The sequence below is a fragment of the Neocloeon triangulifer genome, unplaced genomic scaffold, assembly GCF_031216515.1.
Source record: "Neocloeon triangulifer isolate White Clay Creek 2 clone unplaced genomic scaffold, ASM3121651v1 ptg000014l, whole genome shotgun sequence".
In the NCBI taxonomy this organism is placed as follows: Eukaryota; Metazoa; Arthropoda; class Insecta; order Ephemeroptera; family Baetidae; genus Neocloeon; species Neocloeon triangulifer.
In genome coordinates this window covers 17,825,847-17,850,924 of record NW_026775556.1, presented here as the reverse complement: position 1 = coordinate 17,850,924, position 25,078 = coordinate 17,825,847, and the positions used below count along the sequence as shown (strand labels likewise).

The following is a 25,078-nucleotide window of genomic DNA, read 5'->3' as shown; positions in this document are numbered from 1 at the left end:
AAAGAAAAAAGGCTCCTTTTTTCGTTTTAATTTCCTTGCGGGTACACGTGGGTTTAACGTTTTTAATTTCCGGACACTTCACCGACACTACAAAACACATTTTTATCCGGCACTCTTGAAATACAAAAGCCGCCTCTCTGACGGAAAATCTATGGCGCCGTAATTTAAAGTCGAGCTGCGCTGTGTATTTCGCAATTCGCGCAGCAAACTAATTAGCGGCTTGCTCTTGAAGTTCAAACAGCCTAATTAAAAGTGGCCCCAGGTGTAATTTAATATTCGGCTCAAAACAGCTCGTCCCACCAAACTTTGACTAAATGTGCGAACTCGAATGAAATTACGACGATATTATTTAACCGGTTAACTTTGAGCAATCAAGTGCACACGGGCTTGGTATGAAACACAGACGAATAAAAAAGACTTATGCAACCTGCCTAACGCGTGTACGAAACTGGTTGCATGCCGCGCCTTGATTTTTACAGAGATTGAGGCCTGAAGGTTAAAAACAATTTTGTAATGTTTATTTGCTACTAAAATGTAAAATGCGGTTTTCTTTTCAACAGACTAAAACGAACAGGTTTTTGGTATAAAATATTAAACGAAACCTCCTGTTTTAATAATAATTTATTAATTAATTGATATAACTCATAATTTATTTATCATGTTACTTGCATAAAATTAAATTTGGCACGCTTAAACAGTATGTTTTAATTTGTTGATGCAACAACTAATGATCTGAAAATTTCAATGCTAATTATATTTCCACATTTTGATAGTGTGAAGGTTTTTGTTATGAAATTTTGGAGCAATTCAAATAACCCTTTGATCCAATGGTTTCAAATAATGTCCATTCTGGATAATATTCCATATTGCACGATTAATGCGAATTGAAATAATCCCCTCGTTAACCCAATTCACATCGAATTCCAGCACAAGAGCGGCTCGTTTAATATGTCCTGCCGGTGCAAACTGGCACTGGGTGTACTAACGGCCACTGTATTGATACGTCGGTGGCCGATCAGCTTTTCACTACAGTATTTGCTCTCGCGGTCTGTTTGCGCCGTAATGAACCGGCCTCGCGCGCCATTATTGCCGATATAAATGAGCCAATTATGATGCATGAGTGGCACTCTCAAATACACAGTGCATTCAAATATGCCTCGCCGGTCAATATTGCCGTTCTGCCCACATTCATTTCTAGACTCGCGCTAACCATGAATGCCGTCCGTAGCCAGCTTTGAACAGCGCGCATAGTCAAAGGTCCAGAAATAGCAGGGAAATTTTTGTCCTGGTAAAAAATTTGTTCTATGCCTGAAATTAGATCGGCCGGGGGTTGTAAAGGAAAATGGACTCTTTGGCTGAGTGAGTGGCCTCTTGACGTTTTTTCGCCTCGTTGGATGAAGCCTTTTGATCTCTATGCGTGCCTGTAAAACAGAAGCCAGTCAACACTCTCCTGACGAGAGTTGACAAAAGCTTGACATAATCTGAAAGAGTTGTACTGTGTTTAGTGGGAAACCCAACGTTTGTTCAAAATATCATTTATCTCTGCAAAAAGAGTTGTGCAAATATTTAAAATTAAAATAAAAGTCAATTTCTTTAGTGAGCTTCCCGATTAAATTTTAATTTACGCAATTAGAGGAATTTAAATTTTATATAGAATTTGAAAAAAATATCTTTTCATGATTTGTGAACCAATAGAAGAATATCGCGTCTAATTTGGTATAAGATTTTTAGTGAAGAATATTTTAAAATTTTGAGCTTACATAGGAATAAAGCATTAACAATTTATTAGATATTCATTTTTAAATTACTAAATTTTTTCATTTTCGATTGCAACTCTTACCAAATATTTTATACAGCCTGGTTTTTGTCAAACACTTGCCAGAGTTACAAGAATTGAATTGAAATTTTTTCGTAGAAGTGATGGCAATCCTTTTGAGCCTGACTATTTGTTGAAAAATTCAATGAAGTGTTATTTTGCTTTTAATAGACATAAAAGGTCGCTTGCTTTCCTAGAACACGGTGGGAGTAAGTTTTCAATTTTACAGTAGGAATTCCGATAAAGCACACATTGTAGAACACGCATACCGTTGTTCAGCGATAAGCGTAAAAATAAAACAAACCGCTTTTAATCGGTGCGCATAATAAAGCCGTTAAGAGTGATGGCCTGGTCGATGGCGTGTGCCATCCCTTCTATACTAAATTATATTCTCCTCCGCTCTGATTTTCAATCGATGCCGCTTCTTTATTAAGGCGGTGAAAAAACACACGTTTTCAGATTTCGATCGCGCCTCCGAAGCGCGAACATTCCCATACAGAATGAATAAATAAATTCAAACTCCGCACGCACCGCAGATAAAAACATTATGCGGCACCGAATAAATTTAGTTGCAATTATCATCACACAGCATTATGTATAAATGAACCTATCCTTTGGCTCGGTAATTACAGGAGAAAGTAAGTCAGCAGGCCGTGATGCATGATAAGTCGAAATTACTTTCCACGGAACGCGCCACCACCGCCGCCACATTAAACAAATAGCCCTGTATTATTATATGTATATGTGTGTGTGTTGATTTTTTTCTTCTTCTATATATAAAAAGCAGAACGCAGCCGGCGCTGCCGCAGCAGAGATAAATGCATGTGTGGCACTGGGTGAATTAAATCCTGATCGATACGCGGTCGGTCGTTCGGTCGGGCGGTCCGACGAACAAACGGCGGCCCCTAAGTGAAACTACTGCGGGGCTTTATTTCGAGAGAGAGAGAGCGGCCGGCCGAGAGTTATAACACGAAAATATAAGGCGCGCACGCTCGCACATAAACACTCGCCGCAGCTGACCTGCGGGCTGAGAAAGTATAAAAAACGCAAAAGGAGGACGGCCAATTTCGTTCGGGGTGCTGCAAAACTGGAGCGTGGCATGTGTGTGTTGAAAAGCGCCCCCGGTGCTTCAATATTCATATATTGCGTTTGTTTTATAATTTGATTTTTTTTATTTAACTCCCAATTGAATCAGTAAATTTGGAACTTATTTAATCTCATTCAAGATAATTGTTTTTTTTCTGGTCAATAAACTGTTTGAACAATCTTGCGAAGCAATTATTTTTAATTAATAGAAAATGAGGTTTAATAAGTTGTTTACTGCAAAAAATCTATATACTTACAAATCGAGTGACTTAATTTGGCTTGTTTATGCCCAATTAGCCAACTATTTAGCAAGCATTTTTTCCAAAATTTTTAAATTAAAAAATCCAGTTTTCAATTTTTTAGGGGAATTGAAGAACGAAACTTTTAAAGTCCACATTAATTCATTTTCTACTCTTTTATCAATAATGAGATTATTTTCCAATTTCATCTTTTTTTGTTTTAACAATGTACCCTATATGAACCATAGGTTTCATGCGTGAACAAAATAAACATTATAACTAAAAGGAAATAGAGCTTAATTTTGTTGTTGAAAGAGACGATAAATAAATAGTTGGTCGTCGAATCAAATTTATAACAAAGCTATGAAATGATAAAATGTTTTTACCCCTGATTAACGTCATTCAAAATCCGAGCAAATCCGAGTACTCTAGCGATAAGTCAAAATCTGCGTCATTACCTGAAACAAACAAAACAAGACAAAATTCAGAAGTCAATCAAAACAACCAGAATCCAAAATTCAATGCCCTCCAGCCAAGTTTTGCTCAAGTGTGTGCAAACACTCGGCTGCAGCTCGATCGGGCAAAGTTCGGAGGTTTGTTCGTTTGCGGGCCCAAACCGATCAAAACAAACACGTGAACGCTTTCCCACGCAGGCAGCCATTTATTGGAATTGCGGTGCCACCTGCCGCTTGCCGTAATTGCGTCCACAAATATTCGCCCGAAATTATCACACCAATTTCGCTGTCAGCGCGTGGGTGCATATCTCTGACGAAGAGTCACAATTTTAAGCGAAAAAAGAACTCGCCGTCATGTTTAAAGAATGAAAATGTTGCTGAAAACTTTTTTATTCTCTGCCACCAAATCCCGGTCGCAATCAAAAAGTTTAATTACCCTCCAGTCGACTGGCGAGGCAAAAGTTTTGGGCGCGAATCGTTGCTCAAAAAAAGCATTATAGGCAGTTTTTGTTGTGGAAAAAATTGAAAAGCTGAAAAATGGCAATTTTGAGGGTATTGAAAAACCGCCGTCATTGTTATTTAAAAATAATCCTTCTCTGGCGTCGAAAGGTCTTGTCTGCAACACAAAAGCTGTTTGCCTAAGTGAGAAATGATGTGCACACAGTTAGTTAGGGCTCTTTTGTCGACGAGCCGATAATTCTGCTTCTCGCTTTCACGGCAACTTTTAATAGAATTATGTGTTCGTCGTGTTCCGCCGCGTCGGCCCAGGCCATTTATCATACACGCGCAGCCCAATCAATATCTCTCACACAAAAAACAGCGCGGCGACCTTTGGAATTTCAGCGGCGCGCAACAGTTTATTATGGGCTGCCGATTTTCTTTCTATCGTTGGTCAAATTGGTCTTTCGCTCCGGGGACAAAAAGCGGCGCGGCTGGGCCAATTTGGCGCTCGACATCGCTGAAGGCGAGGAAAGAAAGGAAATCAGTCTATTTAATCACTCCGCGGGCGAGAAACTTTATATAAATTGCGTTAAGCTTTGAGCTTGATTTAACGCTCCTGACGCGATTGATCCCCAGCTGAACGTGATTTCAACGTGCAGGCCGTAATGAAAAAGAGCAAATGATGAGATGAAAACTTGATGAGCTTTTTATTGAGGGTTTCTCTCATTTGATTTAAGCATTCGTACAAATTGATATTGAAGTAAAAAAATACTGCATTTTCAATGATTTTCATAATACGTATTATTAGAGCATATTGAATTCAATTGACATAATTTACTAATCTCGTCTGTCTGGAGATGGAAATTTCTTTACAGAGCTAAATTATAGTTTATGGTCATCTCATGGATACTAAATATTTTTAAAGAAAACAATATTATAAAAGAGCATGATTTTCTTCGATTTTAATTGTGTAAATAAATAAAACAATAAAAATATTTTAAAACATTAATTAAAAATAATGTTAAAATGTAATTTTTTTAAATAACACTATAAAAATATGTTACCAAAATCATCTACTTTTATTTACTTTTTATTTAATAACAGATGAGCAAATCCTAAAACACTTCCAGAAGAATCAAGTACTATCAACTTGTGTGAAATTTGAGTAATGGAAAAACCTATGAATGCACAAAAAAAAACTTGAAATAACACTATTCTAGAAAATTTTGGGACAACACACAAAATTTAATTTTCATAAACATTCACAATTAACTATAACCAAATACATTTGAAAACAAATAAGCGCCTTTAAAACGGATAAAGCCAAATAAGTAAAATATGTAAAAATGATCAGTAATTGACTAATTAAATAAGTTAATTAGAAATATATTTTATGATGGCATAATGAAATGCAGGAATTTTCCTTAAAAATTCGAGGTAAATTTCCAAAACTCTTAAGTCTAGAGAAACTGGTAATAAATGTTTAATGCTATTTGAGTTTGATAAAATAGTAGTGTCATGATATAAAATGCGTTTATTTTACGACGAGGACATTTTTGTCAGGTTGGTGCACACCGAGACAAGCCAAAGTCTTCCGCCGCAAATTCGCTCTGTGCAAAGACGTCGCGCATATTTCAACGGCAGGGAAAGTGCATTTTCCATAAGAGTCGAGACGCGCCCCGTTTCCGAGCGCGAACAATAAGCCCTGCACTGTCGCTCGCGGCGGTTTGGCAAAGGAAGTGCGTTAAAACCGGCGCTCAAAAGACGACGTGTATTGATTCATATAAAACACACGCGGCTCACACTCACACTGGGGCCCGCGCTGCGTGCAGATGAATTATGAACACACAACACAAAGTGCTGCGGAGAGGAAGCCAGAGCTAGACTACTTTTAGTGCTCGCCGAAATTCGGGTTAAAAGCACGCCGAGTCAAAGGGATAAAAATTTTGCATGCGTAGCACGAGAAAACATTCATTTTTTGTTCACGGTTTTTTCACCGGGAACGAAGCTTGAAAGGAAAAATAACTTTTCGTCGAAATGTAATATTGATCAAATCACTTGTTCCGCTAATGAATTCACCAAATTTATCAGCGGCAGAACAATTCGAGCAAAGGAATTTCATTATATGCGAGAGTGAGTTCGATTGGAAAAAGGTTCTCGTTGTCGGAATGAATACAAAAGCTCTTTGTCTGAAGTCTGGGAGAAGGTTGAAACAAAAATATTACATTAGGGAACTTTTTAAACGTGGAACCACTCAAAAGAATGTTTTGTTTTCCGGCTAAAAAAATGTCAAGTGGCTTTCAATTCGCAGACTCGCATTTATAAAAAAAAATCCCGTTATACATGATGAGTATAGATTTCTGGTGGAATATTTGCCTTGAATTTTTTACAAGAAAATTATTTGGTTTCGACTCTTCGAATTGCAAATTTTTTTATTTGGCATATTATCAAAAACAATATAATAGAGAGTTTTTCTCACAGGGTTAAATAATTTAACTTTTTCTTTTTGGATTTTGCTTATTGTTAAGAAATTAAATATATTAGTAAATTTTTTTAAGGAAAATCTTTCCTTGAGAAACCTTGCGCAAGAATCTTTTCTTGAGAATCGTTTCTCCAGAATCTTTTATCGAGAAACGTTTCTCCAGAATCATTTCTCTGATATTCGGACCCACCCCATGAAAAAAGTCGGTTTCAAGTTAAAAGTACTTTATTAATTTAACATACTACTTTTTACAGGCACATTTAGATAGTTATATTAATTTAATATTATAAAACACTTTTTTCCTTAACCCTAAACCTTATAATCCTTCATTTTTTAGGGGTGGCGTCATTAATGTCGCCCACGGGAGCCAGCACGCTTATTAAAGCGGAATTCCACCTTGCGTTCAGTGCAATTGCGGAACACGCACTCACCTACTCTCGCTCGCTCGCTTTTACGTTTTTAATAAAATTCAGAGTGTGGAAAGTACTCCGTGTGTGCGAATTCCGCCGGCTGCAATGCTGGGCGAGAGAATGCCGAAACCGTCGGAGCTTTGTAGTCGGATATGCGGTTGCGAATATATTGGCTGGTTGCTGCGCTGGAGGAGAGCATTCTCCGCGCCGCTTTGTCAAAGCTGCGAATATTTGCAGCCTTCAAAGGCATCAAAGCGCGAGGGCGGCCGCCGCCAGGTGAAAACAAAACGCCCCGACGTACACCCGGAGAACGGCAATTTGGACTTTTCTTCGTTTGCAAGCCGAAAGCTGCTGCTCACGGCGAATTAAAAGTGAGGCCAAAAGGGAAGGAGACTTTAAAGGGATCAAAAGCAGAAAAGTCGAATAAACAATTAAAAAAAAGTGTCATTTTTTCTTCATTCAAACATAATGTTATTCTGTATTTTTAGATTGAAAAGAAAAAAGATACAAAAAAATTTCAATTTTTCTAAGCTTAAATTATGCTTAATGTACAGAATTGAAATTTTTTCGAGTTTTTAAAGGTCCATAAAAATTTGAATTTCTCTTCAATAATTCTAATAAAAAAGTATTCCTAAATAAAAATAATAATGAAATTTAATTTTAAAATAGACTATCTTCACTGAGGGTTTGGAATTGTTTCATAGAAAAACCAATTAAAAACTTCATGCCATTAAATGATGAGATGATATATGAAACAATATGTTATAAAAAATCAAGGCGGAAACAAAATTCAAATAACTTGACTTTCATCATAAAATCCGTCTTAAAACTAATATTCCAAGTAATTTGGAATCAATATGATATTTTCTCTGCTTTAAAAAAAACTTTTATTTACCAAACTAAAAACTAATCCATTTTTTTTTTTTTTTTTTTTTTTTTTTTTTAATTTTTTCTGATTGTTCATTTTGTCAATGCTAAATTTAACGATCGTTTTACACATCCGTCCGGGATTTGTAAGTTTTATTTGAGGTACAAGGCTAGTTTATTTAGATAATTCCCCCGTGCCGGCATATGATCGAACCAGAAAGTGACCGCAAAAAGTCATGAGATGTCTCTTATGGGACAAAAAATTCCGTGAATGGAAATTCAGCTTGTCTGCCATTTGCTTGTTGACGATGGAGTGTTTTTTGTCGCGAGAGAAGAGCCCGGCAATTTGTTAATTAAGGCCGAAATCGCTCTCTCTGCTCATACGCAAAAGTGCCCCCACGTTGGCGCTCATTAAAACATTGTGTGTCAAAAGGGGACGTCTAGCTTTTTGCAGAACGAATCCATTATGAAAATTAAGTCCCTTTCCGGTTTTGAGAGATGTAAAAAGCAGGTACAAAGTGCCAGAATTCTGATTCGAACCGGGCACGGGGGTGCGTCAACCACCGGTTTTTACTCGGAAAGACATTTATGCATCATTTGCATAATCCGGCTGACCGATGTCACTGCGAGGGGGTGAAAAAGTGACAGAGATTTATGACGAGCGGAGGCGTTTTTTATCCGGCGCACAATCGAAGCGTGAATGATAGCGATTTCTGTTGCGGTTATTAATTTGTTTCGCGCTATCTGGACGTGAATTACTCGCACTGCCGCCCTTTCCACTCCAATTGAGCGATGCGATTGTGAAAAAAAAAAAACGGAAACACGATTTTAAGCTCTGAAAATTGGCCATAAATTGCAGAATTGTCCGAGAGTGAACGTTTTTATTTTTACCTTCTGGTATTTTTGCATTCACGTTGGGGGGAAATAAAAACTGAAACGTAGCAGTAAAAGCTGAGCTAAAAATATTTATAAAAAGTAGCAGTGTCTCGTAACAGCGTTAGGCTCAAAGGAGCGACACATTTTTTCCGCGTGTTTTCTTTCTTTGCAAAAGTCTCTCTTTCTCCGCTTCGTGCGCCTTTTTCGCAAACGTGTCTCGCGTTTCAAGTGCAAAATGCACAATGGACGTCTTTTTGTTGCCAAAAGGAGATTTTTGTGCTCGGCGAGAGGAAAGGAAACGGCTCCGCGGGTTCCGCAGCAGAAGAAGTGCATCCGCTCCTTCCGCGTGGCGTGTCCTCCCGAGATGAAAAGAGCGGCGAAGAACTTTTCCTTTTCAGGCTGCCAGAGCAGAGAGCTTTCGTGTCGACGAACCACGATTTGAATGCTGATGTACCCGCTCGAGAGTCGGGGAACTCTCGGATCCAATTTCGGACAATGGAGTGCCGGAAAATTTGCATAATAGGAAAAGATATCTGGAATTTTTTACGGAGATGACATGTAACAGTTACTAAATTAATAAAAATACAATCCAGTTTCACACATATTTATTTTCAGTTGGTAAGGTTGCTATTGCTGTTAAAATCCATTTTGTAAATTTTGATTTTGCCGATTTATTGAAGAATCAATATAGTAAAAATAATAAACTGGTGCATTAAAACAAATCTTAATTCATATTTTTACAGAATACATTTTTATGGAATTTTTAAATGGCTAAAATAGCAACGATTGGAGCACATTTGATTTTCATTATATTTTACAAAACTTTCCCAACTTTCCTAAGCAAACTTTAACACCTCACTATCTCAAGATAATGGTTATTTGTATTCAAAGAACTGATTTTAATTATTCATTTAAAGTTCCGTAATTGCCTCAATATGAAAATTTAAGAAAATAATTTTTTTCGTGTTCGAGAATCCATTTTAAAAACTAAATTTAATTTATGTTTGCAATTTAAATTAAACAGCAGTCAAACTGTTTTTATTCCACCAACAATATCTGCTTATTCACAAATTATTTTATCCTGACCTTTGCTATTCTTGTAGCAACAAATAATAATAATACATAATTATTTTCCTTATTCAACCGGGATGTAATTTTGTTTCGAAATAATATTATGTTAAATTTAATGTTTAATATGAGCAGTGGTACACTTTGCACAACCGCAATCAATTAATGTGTTACCAAAACAATTTCCTCTGCGCTCATTATTAGGACTTTCATCTCTATACAAACACATCGAGTGAGTTATTAACAAAGTGGCCTGTTTTCATTACAAATTTATCAAAATCTCGTTGATTAAATCGGCTTAATGGCAGCGGCAAACAGTCGTGGATGAATTAAATCATGAGCGCGGTTGCGGGAGCGCGTTTCACTTTTAATCGAATTCGTTGCACAAACAAGCAGCTTTGTTTGCAGATTAAACTGGCAAGCGTGTTGATGCAAGTTAATTGTGATTGTCGGGGGTAGGCAAAACTTCTTCCCTCGCCCGCGAATGCTAATGAAGACAAATACACGGGCGCACTTCTCTCCGATTAGTTCTGCAAATAACAAATTAATGGAGCCGACTGGGCGGTCAGACACAATGCGACGGACAAGAGGAAAATAATAATGCGAAGAGAGAACGATGAGTAATGATGTGAGAGGGAGGCGGAAGTGCATGACACACGACTCCCCTCGGAAAACAACTATACACCAGACTGACATACACACACATAAGGAAGACGCGGCGTTTGAGGTCAAAAAAGCAAGAAGGAAAAGTGAATTGGCCGAGAAAGGGATCAAACGCTGCTTGTGCCGGATCCGATGGAATGAACTCAAAAGGGATCATGAGAGACATGCTTGTTATGGAGTGGAGCAGAGCAGGATTCTTATCAGCCTAAAAGCTCTTGATCTCTTTTATAACTCTTTGAAGAATGATTTAATAGGTTTTAATACATTTTAATAAAAACTTAAAAAAATAACATAATGATAAAAAAAAATTAATTTTGATATTGGTGCCGTTAGTTTGATTTCTAAATAGAATATTTTAATCCTAACAAGTTTGATCAATCAGGAAGAAGCAACTCTATATTTTCTTGATTCATAATTTCTGATGTGTCTCAATTCTTAGGGTTTTCCTCTTATAAATTAGGAATTTTTTTAAATATGCTAAGGTCAAGTAGTTTAACACATATTAAATAATTGTAATTGGGTACTTTCGAGTAAAATATTTCTGATATGGTTATTAAATAGTGAAAGATATATTCAGACAGGTGGATTTACTTGAAAAATTGGTCACATCTTGAAAAAAAAAACTAAAAAATCAAACATTATAATAATTATGATTTTTTTGTGAAAGAAAAAAAATATAGAATACAGAGCCGCAAACTAAATTATTTTGATTATTTTTATATCCTCTAATATTCATTTTGTTTGTTCTTGTCTATTTTATCTTTGCAACCTCGATGTATTAAAAAAATTTGGTTTCAAATAAAATTTTTAGTTTTTTGCTGCATTTATGACTATATAACAAATGGATAAAAAATAAATAATATGTGACTGTAAATAAATTGAATTGACGGTGTTTGTGTGTGTTTTTAATTCAACCAAATTATAAAGTTGAGATGATTTATTAGCTCTTTGACGTCGATTTAACTCAATTTTCTCCTTCATTGAAACTTTTCCAACAAAAATTATATCTTCACAAAAAGTTCTTTCTCAGCAAACAACCAAATTGGCCTGAAAATTTTGTAGACTTTGCGTCTGGGGAGAATATCTGAGTTGAGTTTTGAAACGACGCCAACGTCTTTGATCATTTTGTCATTTATCAAAGTTAAAGTTTATAAACAGGGAAACTTGACTCTGCTTTTATTTCCACTCGTATATTTTCCCATTCGGCTGATTTATTTCCAAAACGCACGCTCCTTAATCCCATTCCCGCATGTAATAAACGCGCGTGTGTGCATTTTTTATCCGCGAGCCTCCCCTCCTGCATTGTAAATAACAAAAAGTCGGAAAATTCATCTGCATTATTTCAGCAGCATGGCGGTCGCGCAGGAAAATCGTTCGGCCGCTTTTTGCCTCCGTTCGTCGGTGAAATTCCAGCCACGGTGCACATTAAGCAGGAATGCAGTTCCTCGAGTCTTCTTACTTAGCACACATACAAGACACGCTCGCTCTGGGCTTGCAAAAACACTTCTTTCCTTGATGTACTTTTCCTCGCTTTTGCAGCGACCCACGCAGAGACCGAGTTCTGCCCCAAAATTATTTCGCCCGAACCGCCTGGGGCGCGCTTTGTTGGCCTGCCCGCCCAATTGTGAGCGTGTTTTGCTCAGCAAATTGACAATTTTGGCCCTCTTTTTTGCCGAGAGCACCGACGGACAGACACGGACACAATGGGGTCTTGTCGAATCCTTCAGCAGCAACGAAGAAGCACTGCGGAGCGTGAGTGGACAAAAACCACCTAGGCGGAAAGTCGAGTTATGCTGGTTTCTTTGCTCAAGTCTTGTTCCGCATCTTGTTAACGAATTTTCAAAATTTTTGCAAAATTTAGTTTGTTTTGAAACACAGTCATGTTTTTTTTAAAAATATATCAAATTGAGGACAGCGAAATTTTTGGTATATTATTGAAAATATTAAACATTTAACAAAAATTATAATCATAAATAAGCTTCGTATTTTTATCTAAATTAATTATAAATAATATTCAAATGAAGTCTTTACAAGAATAAGAGCCATTGTTGGCATTTTTTTTAAAACAATTGAAAAATTGAGCCACTATTGTTGCAAAGACTTGATTTGACTATGTAAATAACGAGTCCTCAACTCGAGTTATCGATTGCACACCAAAAATTGAAACTAATCGCAACGTAATCTTAACCAGAAAAAAAGGAATCTGACCCCAATTATTCAGTTTTCAGTGAGTTTTTCTTTTAATATTTAAAAATAAAAGAAATAAGAGGATTTTGTAGATCATCGTCATCCATAATAAATAGTAATTCAACTAAAATTATGAAAAAAATTATTAATTTAATTTAATAAAAAATTATTTGATAGACTCTCAAAAAGCCTAGACTAGGCCAAAGATAAAAATAAGAGCGGCAGCTGAGTTGATGTGGCCCTAGATTCATATTCAGCTAAACGCACAGTGGGCAAGAGCTAATGACAAAGGTCAAATCAACAACGAGGCTGCTGAATAACTGACTTTTAGTTTCAATTTTCATCAATTGTTGTAAATATAATTTTATAATAGGAGGAGACTTGAAATTGATAATTATATTTATATAAAAAAATGAAAATTATTTATCGTAAATTTTAAACTGGCAAGAATACTGCATTTCCTTCAAAAAGAGATTCCAATGAGAAATTAACTGTATGCATATTTTGTAAAAAAAGAAGGAGAAAAACGTCTGAGCTTTAAAAAAAATTACAATCAAAAAGTAATAGTAAGTTCGAATTTAAATTGCTGACCTGTCGACATTTCACCGCCGAGCGCGCAATAATCGTTTCAAAGCAGATCAGTCACGTTTCGCAAACTAGTTTTTGCGCCATCTGTTAAGCTCGGCGTACGTCTTGTCTGGGCAATATAATAATTCCGCGCGCGGCAGGTGCAGCGGAAAAGATCCCGGCCGTCGGATGTGACTGGAAATAATTTATCAGCTCATAATGCAGGCATTAAATATTTCGCTTGCAAAAGCAGCGCGCGCGCCTCGGCAGCCATCGGGCCCATAAATCATGCACAAAGTTATTTCTCCTCAGCGCTGCAGTTTCTCTCTGTTAGTTGGGCTGAGCAGAAAAAGCAGCGAGTGCAACAAGATCATCGGCTTGCAATAATGGCTGCACGAGAGCGCGCAGGCCATCCAGCTTGTAATAATTATACACTTTTATGGCCGACGGCGTTCTATTATTAATATAACCGAGGCATGAATATCAAATTGTTTCAGACACGATATGTACGTAGCCAGAGGGAATTGAGGAGGGAAGAGATTCATATGATTTGTAGAGTCCGTAATTGAAATCATGTAGGATAAAAGCAGCGATTATTAATAGAAAATTAATTAAAAAAGCTCTTTTACTGACTAGAAATGGAGCGTTTTCAAATTGTCGTGTATGAATTCTGATTTGATAACATTGTTTCTCTCGTTATTGCAATGAATTTTTCTTTGAAAAGTAAATTAAATTTTTGAAAATCAATCAATTTTGCAGTTAAAAAAAATATGCATCCATCGGTAGAGCATTGTACAAAAAAAAAAAAATTAAAATTATCTCTGTAAGCCCGAAAATTAGGTCTTTGCCAATTTTAGGTTTGAGAAAAGTTTATTTGGGTACTGCAAGACAATGTTTATTCAACACCTGACGCATACTCAAATTATATTAATTTATTTTATATTATGAAATCTACTTTAAAAAAAACATTAAAAATTGTTGGATTATCTGCTTTGGCTTCAGGTGAGTTGATTAAAATTCAAAATTAATTCCAAAGGTATTACTTACTACCCTAAACGTTAAAAATGAGTTCTCAGAACCCATTTAAAATCAATTAAAGAAATGTTAAATTGAATTAAATATAAAGTAGGATATTGAAAAATATTATAATTTCATGGATAATGGATATTATGTCATGTAATTTCAACTTTTTTTAATATAGAAAACAAAAAAGAAAACAATTGACAATTTTGGTTTTCTAAGTTTTTATCTTAAAATTCAAAAAATTTCCATAAATTTACTATGTTATCAGAAAGTGTAATTTAAAAAAATATTCCAAGGGCCTGCTACTCATATTAATTATTTTAAGAGGTTTTCCAGACAACTATAGAACCATTTCCTACTTAAAGCTGTTCGCTCGTCTGTGCAAGGTGCATGTGCGTGTTTTTCAATTTTATGACAATAAGAGAACCACAGGAAGCGACGACTCTTTGTTCTTCCTCAAAAGGTGGAAGTAACGCGCGGGTTCGCAACATAATAATAAATCCCGCTCGGGCTGCTCCATTCTTCAGTCTGGGCCGAGCAGAAAGAGTAATCTCGCGTATTAGGTGCTTCATTCTGCAGCGGCATTAATGACGACACAGCACTGCACGGTCCGTAATAAAGGAGAGCAAGCGAGAGATATCACGGCGCCGCGCGTAAAGAAGACGAAAGGGTTGGAACAATGCCGCTATCCATCTTCGCTAATGTGCTGCAGCGGCGCCGACGACTGCCCCCAATTTTTATTCACCTCGGCGCAGATTCCGCGCCTCACTCGCCGGCCATTTCGACTGCCACGAGTTTCGATTTTTCCTGCAGCGGAGTGAGCGGATAAAAAAGAACACGACGCACATTTAAAAACACGATCTGACTTAATTCATTAAAAATATTAATTGTCATTTTTTAAGCTTGACTTGCAAATTCCAGTCATTTGTTTTGGGCAAATTTTTTGTTATTATGATTCTTCTTTTCAACATTTTTCGCACATAGATTAATTTCATTTTTAATTCTGGAATTATTTTTGTTTTACTTGATATAAATATAAACGAAAATTTGCAACGATTGAATAAATAAAATCAATTCTTTTTTCGCATTTGCAAATAGTTTTTGGCAATTAAAATTTGAAGAAGTCTTGTATGCTAGAATATTATATCATTCATTTCAGGTTTCTTGAACCATAGGATTTAGTTAAGTTTTTTTACAATGAAAATTTTATGTACAACACTGAGACGCAATTTCTTAAGTTAAAAATGCCTTCAATCAGACATTTAAACATAATTCATCCTCCATAAGCTTAAATTTTTTTCACATTTTGTTCTGTTCTTGTCGGTTTTCTGAACAAAAAATATCCTACAATTAGATACTTAAAGTATTTTTAATCGATTTTAACGTGGATCTCATGACTCAATTAAGTTGGTCAATTTAGATGCAATTTAGATTAGGCAGAGAAGAAAAATAAAATTTATCGACCAAATATCTAAATCTAGATTTAATGAACTAAATTGTCATGTAATGCAATGTCAGATCTTACAATTAATACAGATCTTTTAATTAGTTAATTATATTTCTTTGGTACTAATCCAAAGATTTTCATTTTTATTATAGTACTAATCATTAAATAACAACCATCATGAACTTTGTACATCTACCACGCACTTCAAAAGATGAAATGTTTATTTTTCTATTCATAAATTTGAAATATACGCTAAATTTATAACATTCCTTAAAAAAAAACAGAAACACAAATTATAAGGTAAAACATAAAAGAAATTATAAGTCTGGTTTAGTTAAAGTTCAACGCATTAATAAATATAATATTAATTATTTATTTTTAAGATAAAAATTTAACAAAATTCTAAAATATGGATAACACACAAAAAATAAGATGTTAAATGCATAATTTATGTTATTAGTTAAGAATTTAAATCGTTATTTCATTTTGCACAATATCATAATCTTAAAAAGTTATGTACATTTTCCATTGCATTACTATATATCTAGTTGTGACGAAACTCGATAATTTATCGCCAGTCTGTCTTCTGCATACCCTTGTTTTGATGTTAAGCACACAAACATCATTAACCGAAAAACAAGTGCGAGCTGCGTGAATAATCACGGCAGTGCGCAGGGTTGATATTATTAATGGCCACTTCGGTCACTATTTTTATATTCAGACCGAGTTACCGCCCAGAGTGTGTTTACAACAAAAAGCAGCTAGGTGTGTGCACATTGAACGAAACAAAAAGTAGTCTGTTCACGGGGCCGCCGGCAATTATTCACGCTCGCACGTTTTCGGTTCGTGATCTATCTCGTCGGAAAAACAAACCACGAGAGAGGGAAAATGGACAAAAGACCCGAAAATATAAACCGAGAGAGAGTGAAACATAGTGCAGCACTTTTAATCCATAACTGAACATTTGCCAGCGATAAATCAGCCAAATTAATTATAAAAAAAGACCAAAAGACCGGGCGGCGTGTAATTAAAATTTGGCCCGGCGACAAATTCTTATTAAGGCCTGTGTCAACACGGCCCGAGGCGTTAATTTGAACGAATTTCTTTCTGCCTCGTTACAACCGGCCCCTCTGTGCGAACCAGAATTTGTTCCCGGCCGCCGCTTTTCCCGATTTCGGCCATTCATGTAACATGTTATACGAATGTTTGCTCGGGATGCTTGCAAAGTTGTTTGTTTGCTTTCGGTGGCGGATCTGCACACACAAACGAGGGTGTGCAAATCGGGTGCGGCGCAAACAAGGGTAAAAATTATTTTTTGTTCATTTTTATCTTACGCACACTCTGAATTTGATTATCAAATGAGGCTCTTTTCTAATTTAAATTTCATTGTGATATTAAAGCTGCAATTAAAACAAAATTTTAACAGTGTTGATTTTTTTATGGATTTACGAGAGGATAAATTCATTTGGATTTAATGTGAATAAAATTTATTCAGAGGGCAATTCTTATTTAAATGAGTAAAATATCAACCCTAAACATAAAAACACGTTTGTTAAGTAGATCTCCCGTTAGACATATCTGTCAAGAAATTGCCTATGTATGTCAAAATTGTCAATAAAACAATAATTATGTTTATGTATGTGCTCAATTTTCTCTTTATTTACGGATTAATAAAATTATTTAAGATTTACTTAGTTTGTTCTCAAAACAAATAATTTTATGTAATGAGACGACATACTAATTTCAATAGAAAAAATGTACAATAAATCATCTAAAAATGAATTTAATAATGAAGCAAGTTGTGAAAATTTAAGATTTTTAGGGAAAAATTTTGTTGCAAATTTTAGCAATATTATCCGACATTAATTTAATCCTGCCTGTCCTGGTTTATGCTTTCCAATTAATCATGTTCTATTATAATTTAATCGAGGAAAACAGGTTCATATAATACATAATAAATTGGTTCCGTTCAAACCTCTAGGGCGAAACAAACAATTCTGCGAAAGGATCGATCGGGAGTAAGAGTGGCAGTGACCGTTTGACCTCTGACCACAATGCTTTCCGATCCTTTCCTGCTGAATTATGTCAATCAGCACAAGTTTTAATTAAAAAGGGCACACGGCACGGTATTTGCCAAAAGTGCGGCAGTTAGCGACGAAAATCAATTATCAAGCGCGAGACTCTTTCGCAACGGGCGGCGCCCCTTTTTTTTCGTCGTCGCACAGATGGAGAGAAAATTGCGTTTGTATTGCCTTTTGTGCCAATTCTCTTTATATTGACTTTATTGTCCTAAAGGGGATGGTCAAAAATAGCTGCAAACAAAATAAATGAATAGAAATTAACTGAAAATATAATTAATTTACCAAATAAAATCTAACATAGAATGAAGTCAATATTTTTTCAATAAAAAAAGAGTAATTAATTATTAACCTTTTGCCAAAAAAAGACGTCCTTGTAAATAATGAAATAATTTTCAATAATGCAATTTAGTCAAATAAAATATTCATAGTCAAATCAAATGTTTAGAGAAATAAAATATATTATTAATGCGATGTGTTCTTAAAATTTGTATTTTTGATTATTGAAAAGCCAACGTTTTGGCTCAAGGTTTTGTCAATTGGAAGGTATAGTCTATATCAACCTCATATTTTTGCTACCATTGCGCGTTTTAAATCAATATGATGTTGCGAAAACGGCAAAAAATTAGTTATAATGAACTTCTTTACTCTAAATAATTGCCTCAACGGCACCGAGCCAAATTAATCAATTTTCTCTTCCTGCTAAAAAGTTTGGAAAATTTGATGTGACCCCTATGGATTTTGCTCTTTTGAAAGGACCTGAGGCGATATATGAGATATAAATATTGAAGAAAATGAACTTTTATTAGTGTTTTGCAAGCTTTTAATTTCAAAATTGTTTGGCAAAAAAGTTAAAACAAAATGAAGTTTTCAATTTCTTCAGCTCTTCGTCAAACAGTTTAATCCCGCCGTTCCCCATATTCATTTCATTCGCGTGGTGCGTGTAAGCGAGTGTGGTGCAAAAGGCCAGAGGCGGACGAATTCGTACATCCAAAGTGTCGTGTGCGTTTTGCGGCAGGTGATTTAGAGTTGGCGCAGAACGAGCGCGCGCCGGCTGAGAGGCATTAAAAGCGCGCCGCCGAATTTTACAGCAATTAGTCGTTTTATTGGGATGGTCTTGTTAATGACACGCGCTCGCGGTACGTTCGCGCGCGCACGAGAGACAGAAACGGCGCACTAATGCCGGATTTACGTCTCCGCCGCCGCACCATCCATCTTTGTTTCGACGGCGAACCGACCGACCGATTTAATGCTTCGCCTGGCACTTAAAATCCACACGGATTTGCGGCCGAATTCGCGGCAAATTTTATGCTCACTTGAAGTGCAGTTACTGTTTAATTCAAAATCCGCCAAAAGTTAAAAGTGTGCTGGTAACAAAACCAATTTTACTAATATGGAGACATGATATGGATTAATTTAATCTCATTTTCTAATTGCGTCGTTTCAGTTCTATAGAATTTGAATAAAAATTAAACGGAGCTTAAAATGGTTTGAAAACTTCAAAAATAATTTTGAAGGTGCGTGATTTTAGAGTTGAGTTGCATTTAATTTAAACTTTTAAATTTTAAGAAGAAAAAAGTGACATGATTTTTTACGTTTTTCAATCATTTTTAGATTTCAAGAAGTTTAAATTTTAACAAAATCCATCTCATTATGAAATGTTAATTTTGGTATTAAATTTTAAAAATATAAAGCTGAATAGTGTTCAATTAAAATAATACAAAACACCTCGGAAAAGAAAGAAACAAGTAGGAATCTTAAAATTAGATTCATTCCATGAGAGTTTCTATTACGTTAATTTTTTGTTTTAATACAATTATTTTTAACAGATTATTGCTTTATTCAGAAATATACAGAATTGTAATTAAATTAAAAATTAATTTGTTATTAATTTCTGGGAAAATATTGGCAAAATTTTTTATTTAACAAAATAGGAACTACATTGTTGAATGAAATCAATACGCTCCATTCTGAAGTGGAGGAACACATTTCAAGAAGAGTTATCAATTTTCGGTTGGAAAATTGACACCCGGCAAAACGTGTGGGCGTTGCACGTTTATGCTCTCGCGTCATTTGAACACCATCAACGGAATGAGAGAGCTTTTCGTTTTGTTTCGAGAGCGTTGCGTCATTTTTTTATATATATTTTCGTCCAAGCGCTTTTCCGTCTGCAATCTTTTTCGCGCTGAAAATAAAAATGTAAAAAGGCGCGGGCGGCGCGAAATTGAATTCGGAGTAGCGCGTGCAAGTCGATTTTAAGCACTCCGACGATACTACACACACTTCGCTCTCGTGATAAATGACACACTCGCAGCAGCAGTTAATAATGAATGCGTCCGAAAATCATTTTTCCTCTGAAAATCACGGCACTCGCTTTCACGACCCGATGAAAGGTCGCGTAAATTGAGTGGACTTTATACAGTACTTTGTGTTTTGCACGTGCGCTGTTTGACTACCGACGAAAAAGTTGTTTGACTTCGTGAAAAGAGCGTGCACTTTTGACCTTTTGTGCGCGGAAATAAATTAGTTGTTGATGACTCTCATGAATAATTGTGAAAGGGATTTGCAATGTGATGACAGCTTTTCACCGCAAGACAAAATGAGGAATCAATAAAAAAATTAAAAAGCAAAATATTCAAAATTTCATTTGAATTGAAAGATAAGAGGCAGTTAATGTTTTATAGCTAATGATATTAAATAACAATAATATAAAACAAAGTTAGTCATTTAAGTATAAAAACAATCAAAAAAGGATAAACTTCAAAAATTTCTTCAAAATTCATTCTTTTTTTGGTACCTTTTTCATTTTTTTTTTCATTTTGACCCTTTTCAGTAAATTTGGTCACATAATATGAATGATGAATCCATTCTTAACCATAAATTTTTTTTTAGCAAACTGCAGGAAAGTTTTCTGGTAGAATTCCAAGTATATTCGACTTAATTTTCTTTATATTCATCCTCAAATATTTTATTCCCGCAAAATTTCAGAGAGAGCTTTGTCTGGCTCAGCCTGCAAAGGAATAGTTGTGTGTTACTTGTATTCATATCTTTAGATTTCATTATTGCAAAAAGCGAAAATGAATTCTGAAAGTTCATTAAGACCAAGAAGAAGTTTCATTTCTCCGTTTTTTTTCTCTTCCTCTCTTAAAACTTTCCCTTCTCATATCTGTTGTTGTTATTTTTTTCCGCGGTCCGACCAAACTTTTGTCTTTCCGCCCGAGTAGATCGACAGCAGCTCGGCGTAGTCAGCGATGCAAATTTTGAAAAAGCGTCCGTTCGGTTAATTACCGTTCACGCGCTACCGGACAACAATAATATTATATAAAAAGCGGCTCTCGCGAAATGATTGATGGCGATTATTTTGTGCGCAGTCATGCCTCGGTAATAAACAACAAAAAAAGGGTATAAAATATAAAAGCGACGACGACTCTCGCACTCGTCGCGCGTAAAAAGGATAAATCAAATTTTTTATTATCATCGTCCGAACGTGTGCGGCTCGGCTGGCGAGTGCTGCGCCCGTCCCATTGTTGTTTGCGGACCTCTCGCTGCACCACGGCGATAATGAATAATCATTTGCACTCGGCTTTTGCGCTGGCAAACACCGAGTTAGTCGAAACACTAAAAGCTCGCCATGTTTCGTAGTGAAATCGCAAAATGGTCTCCGAGGGACGGTTGGCGCCGCACAAGAGCCTCTCGCGATTCCACCCTGGTGACTCGCAGAAGTTTGCATTTGGCTTTGCTAAGAAGTGTCTGGTATTTCTGCATTAACTTTATTGCACTACAGATGAGATTACAGCCAGATTCTCGAACTTACTTCAGAATTCAGAATGAAGATACAAAAAATCTTGATGCGGGCTTTAAGAGGAAAAATATTATATTATTGTATAAATTAAATGACTTTATCTTTATAGATAACGATTAAATATAAATTTGAAAATCAAATTTTAATAAAAAAAATTTCAACTCCATGTACGGTTTTAAAACATAAAAAAACTTTTCTTGAGAAAATCGATAATAAAAATTTTTCCATAAAAATGTATGATCTCTCAAATTACAAAATTCCAATCGCTATTCTGTGAACTTTCAGAAAAGGGGAAAATTAAAAAATCAACAAAAAATGTCCGGACTTGCATGAAATATTCTTTAAATTAAATTTAGATTTATTGTATTTCCTCCTAATATGCAACTCTAAAATTTTTAGTTTTTGAATATATTTTTGCTATACAAGCTGTACTAAAACTGAATTTTACTTTATTCAGCTTTATTCTTGGAATCTTTTATGCCAGTATGAGAAATAATCAAAATAATAATTCCAATATTAATGACAAAACACAAAAATAATAATAAACTTCAAACAGCTGTTGTCTCTCTTAGACCAGAATTGAACACCATGAGAGGAAAATTCGTGGAAATCTTATGATATTTTCAAACCATTTCATGGAAGGATAAAAATAATCGAAATATAAAGCCGCTCAATTAATCCAGACTGGGGCTCGGCACGAGCTTTCTCATGGAAACTTGGATATTGGCACGATTCGGTTTTTTATACGCTTTTATTTTGCTCCCTCGTCTGAATAATTGATATTCGCGTTGGCGAAAGGCGTGGGCGGGCGATAAGCGGCCGATTTTGCTGATTGTGCTTCCGTGGGGTGGCAGAATGAGCGACACCTCCATAGTACAAAGTTGCCTTTGGATCACCTTTGGCCCTAAATGGATGGTTTGCCGGGGCGCCCTTTCCACTCTGATTGGACCGTCCATCACGTGCGTGGCCCTTAATGGGCCAAATCCATCTGATCCGAACGACTCTGAACGGCTTCTATATATAACACGCCCAAAAGTATAGAGGAAATGTGTGTTTCTCTTTCTAACCTACACCGACCTACAATTAGCTTTTTCCTAAAGCCTTGAATTAGCAATGTTATTCTTAATATTCTTTAAATATGCTACATCCAAGTTCCATCTAAAAAGCTTTCATATATTTAATTATTTTTTTCTGATTACATAATATTTTTATAGATTATTAATTCATCTAATTATTTCACTCTTACAATTAGCACACTTTTGTATATTTTGTAAAATGCTTAACACAGCAACTTTCAAATAATGCATTTTTATATTATTAAAATTTCATATTTTTCTCCTGATATATAAAAATAAATGTGGGTTAAAAATATTCAATATTTTTTTTTTAAAATGGTGCATATTTTAATAAAATATTATTTTAAAAACTATGCAATTCTTATAATCATCAAAAACTGTTTAATAAAGAAATATATTGCAAATAATTATTTATTTTAGTATCAAATAGTCAGGAAAAAAATTAAAAATTTTTCCGTTTCACTCAAGAGCTTTTTAAAAACGTCATTTCACTTTCAGTTCAATTATTAAGTCTCTCCGTATCGTCAAAGTATTTGCTCCAAACGCGCTGAATATACTGCGCCAAAAACGCGGCAGAAACGGCACGTTTGTAAAGCTGAACCACCCGATGGCCATCCGCAAAATTCCACAACCCAAAATAAGCTGCTCCATGATAAGATTATCGTACATACATACGCCGCGCCTATATTGTAAATGTTAGGCTTGTTTTATTTATGGGCCGCGATCATGAAAGTGATTTTCCGTATTTATACGCACGGCAAATTATTTCGCCATCGTTCGTTGGGGCAATTTATTGCCTGTCGCCAAACAAGCATGGACGCCCTAGAAATTAGTCATTCGGGGAGGAAAATTTACGACCGCCTTGACACTTGATCGATTAATAAAAAAAAAATAATAATAATAACTTTCCCAAAATATTGCCTGAAATAATAATAAGCTTTTTCTTTACCTCCACTGATTGAAAAAATGTATATATTATAAAAAAAATTAATTACATACACACCTTGATCAGACGTGAAGAATTAATTGTCCCTTTCGAAGAGGATCTCGTCGATACACAGTTTTGAAAGTTCCACTGACAAAACCGCACTTTGTCCGGAAATCGTCAATGATCCAGTCCAGTTAAGTTCGAGATCAGATGTTTCATCCACTAACAATAAGTTTATAGCCTGGGCCAAAACAATGGGCAGAGAAAGTTTGCTTCTTTCCCACCGCCGAGCCGAATGCGAACTGAACTGCAGCAGGGGCGAAAGGCGGCGCCGCGTGCTCGGCGAGGGTAGACCAGAACCACCCCTGGCGACATCTCTTCACCGACCGGCCAAGGTCGCCAAGGATGCCAGCCAAAGACTGCATTCCTTCCGGCCTCTCGCCTTCTGCCAGCACAGGAATGCGAGCAATGTGGTTTTTCAATCTTTTCTATATTTTGCACTCGATGTCAAGGAATGCTCCACTCATATAATACATAAAATATACATTCCATACAAGCAATAGTTTCAAATTTCTTATGTCGCACAAATTTACAGTCATCGATAAAAGCACACAAATATTATGCCGCCAAAACAAAATTTATTGTTCATAACATTAATAATGTTGCTGTAGAAAACTTTCAGTTACCATAGTGAACAATTGTGAAGAGGGAGGTATCAATAAGAAGCTAATTATTTACGTAAATTAATTACAAATTGATTTTTTTAAGTTTTTTAAATGGAAACGAAATAAAAGGAAATGATAATATCCAAAATAAGAAAAAAAAAATAAAAAAGATTGATGTATCCAAAATCCAAATTTAAATATAACCCTGATTTCCACTTCTCTCTTACCCATATTCTACAATAATTATTTTAAAATTATTATCATGTCAAAAGCAATTTTTTTGTGAATTTTATTTAGAATATTCTCTTAAATATATATATTTTTTCATTCGTTAACTTGTACGTAAACAAAAGCGTAGAGTCTGCAAATAGTGATTTCTTTCTATTTAAATTTATTTCATCAAAATACTCATTTTGAGACAAGGCCAATCATAATTCAATTAATTTGTACATAATTGTAAGATTATGATCCAGATAAGTTTATAGCATCTCTTTTGACATCAAAGAATTGAATCTCTAATCCCTACATATTTTTATAACTAATTTTCTTTTCTCTCTTTCATCATACAAATGTAGAAAGATTGGATTAAAGCTGTTTATGCTCATTTGAGGTTGGAATGTGCTGCTTTTTCGGTCTTTGACTGAGAGAGCGTTCACGGGAAGTGAAAAAATAATGCGACAGACGGACAGTTCTCCTTGATAATGGAGCTGCCAGCTCATCAGGTATGCAAAAGCCAGCCAACTCTTTTGGATTGCGCGCGGACCGACAGGCCTGAGGTGTGACACCGACAAGGATGGAAAAGACGAAAATAGGACTACTTTCATTGCATGGAATAAATTTGGCTTGTCTCTTTGAGTGAGAACGAGATTGAGTCAAGTGACTCTTGAACGACTTCATAAATA

The 25,078-nt window shown here is 35.5% G+C and overlaps 1 protein-coding gene across 1 annotated transcript in view; it reads right to left on the bottom strand.

The window, feature by feature from the left end:
• The window catches only part of LOC132200328 (leucine-rich repeat-containing protein 24), a 188,953-nt gene extending 165,165 nt beyond the window's left edge, over window positions 1-23,788 (bottom strand). The window contains exon 1 of the mRNA XM_059625720.1: window positions 23,587-23,788. The gene's annotated coding sequence lies outside the window, so the exon portion shown is untranslated. The remainder of the gene's footprint in view (window positions 1-23,586) is intronic.
• Window positions 23,789-25,078: the final 1,290 nt, after the last annotated feature.